Here is a 2400-nt window from a genome sequence, read left to right as displayed (position 1 = left end):
AGAACAATTTATCACCCTCCTCTTTATAACTACCTTTTATGAACTTGAAGATTTATGTCCCCCCTCAGTCTTCTCTTCCCCAGACTAAACAATTTTTTAAATCTTTCATTGTAGGTCACATTTATAGACCTTTAAACATTTTTGTTGCTCTCCTCTGGACTTTCTCCAGTTTGCCCACATCTTTCCTGTGGCACCTAGAGCTGGACACAATACTCCAGCTGAGGCTTGATCAGAACTGAGTAGAGCGGAAGAATTACTTCTCCTGGCTTACAACACTCCTGCTAATACATGTGCTCTAGCAGTGCATTTCCTTACTAACATGGATGATTCTAAGGCCTGCTCCACACTAACCCCCCCACTTCGAACTAAGATACTCAACTTCAGCTATGTGAATAACGTAGCTGAAGTCAAAGTACCTTAGTTCGAACTTACCGCGGGTCCAGACGCGGCAGGCAGGCTCCCTCGTCGACTCCGCGTACTCCTCTCGCGGAGCAGGAGTACCGGCGTCTATGGCGAGCACTTCGGGATCGATCTGGGATCGATTTATCGCGTCTAGACAAGACGCGATAAATCGAACCCAGAAGATCGATTGCTTACCGCCGGACCCGGAGGTAAGTATAGACGTACCCTAAGATACATACACCAGAATTTCTCTACCCATGTTAGTTTCCATGACAATCAAGCCTGATAACATCACTGCAAGATGCAGCAGGAGTAGAATCTGTGTTAAGGTTTTGCCTAAATAGCCCCTCCCTGAGGTGTGGCTTAAACCTCCTTCCTTCTCACCCAGATGATTAGTATCAGCAGTATTTGGAGTTGCTTCTCTCCCTCTCCTCACTTCAGTTGGGTCCTACATTCCTTTTTCTTTATGCCTCCACTCAAAGCGACTCTTCACTACACCAGATGTACAGCGGTACTATTCCTTGAGAAAAACCAGCGATTGACTAAGCTTGTGAAGGCCTTACACTCAATGACATTTCTGTCTATCTGTAATGTAATAGCTTTTGAATGCGGCATCCAATCAATCCAAAATTTTCAGGAAATATGCTAGGCATCAATGGAAAGAACCCTATTGATTTGGGGGGAAATTGGAAAACTGAAAGGGGAAAATGAGGGAACTTGAAGCCCCTGCCAGCTCTTTAGCACACCCATGTCTTCAAGCACTTCTGAAATTGTCTATAGATCAAACAACTGGTTGCTGAAACCCATTAATGACATGCAGAACAACAATATGCCTATCATCTCTGCCTATCCTCTCAACAGAGCTTAATGTACTGACACCCTCAAGGACTCCCAGACAGAAAAATAATGGTAGGTGGAGGGGGTGGGGGGGGGGGAAAATGGGGTCATGCACACAGTCCCTGCCATGGCAGGGGTGGGGGGGAGGAAGAGGAGGAATAGGGCACACAGAACTCCTGGTGGGGGTGGAAGTTGGGGGAATATGGTATGGGGAGAGGGGAGAATGAGGAGCACACAGAGTGCCAGCACTTGTTAGTCAATCTATATTGGTGATGTGTATGGCACACCACACTAATAAACATTACAAGCATAACATTAATATTGTATATTTTATATCCTAGATGAATATTGGGTAGTTATGCCAAGTTGTATAACAAGGAATATGCTTTTCCCAGAATGCTGTTCATTCACACTAAGGTGTAGCCCATGACACTTTGCACAGCTGATATCTGTCCTTGGCACAGGATACAAAACCTGTTAGAAACAAGATAAGAATAGTATGTCCTGGTATAGTTAAGAGGGGGTTCCATGGCTCATTGACACCTGGAATGTGGTATCCAAAACAAAGATAAGGAAGGTACAGAAAAACAAAATAAGGAATGAATATAAACTAGTGGGTTGAGTTTTGGGTGACAAGTTGTTTACTAGCTTTTACACAGGTCTATTAGAAATAAAGGATACGCACAGGCCTAGTTTACATTTATAACTAGATCAATATTTTGGAAGCAGACCCTTTATGTAAGGTGAACACAGTAAGACTTCTTCCCAGAAAGTGATCACTTCTTTCCTGGTGTCCTGCTTTGTCTTTGCCTAAAAAGAAGGGCTAGTCTACATTGGCAACGTTAAAGTGCTGCCGTGGCAGCGCTTTAACGTGGCTTGTATAGTCGCGGCAGAGCCGAGGGAGAGAGCTCTCCCAGCGCTCTAAAAAACCCACCTCCACGAGAGGCATAGCTCCCAGCGCTGGGGCACTGTCTACATTGGCACATTACAGCCCTGAAACTTGCAGTGCTCAGGGGGGGGTGTTTTTTTCACACCCCGAGTGAGAAAGTTGCAGCACTGTAACATGCCAGTATAGACAAGCCCTAACTAAGGCCTTGTCTACACTGGCAAGTTTCTGCTCAGTAAAGCAGCTTTCTGCGGTGTAACTCCTGAGGTGTACAC

The sequence above is a fragment of the Terrapene carolina genome, unplaced genomic scaffold (genome assembly GCF_002925995.2).
Source record: "Terrapene carolina triunguis isolate 2854851 unplaced genomic scaffold, T_m_triunguis-2.0 Scaffold34792, whole genome shotgun sequence".
Lineage (NCBI taxonomy): Eukaryota > Metazoa > Chordata > Testudines > Emydidae > Terrapene > Terrapene triunguis.
The sequence above is the reverse complement of the archived record's forward strand: the minus strand, read 5'-3'. Positions refer to the sequence as shown.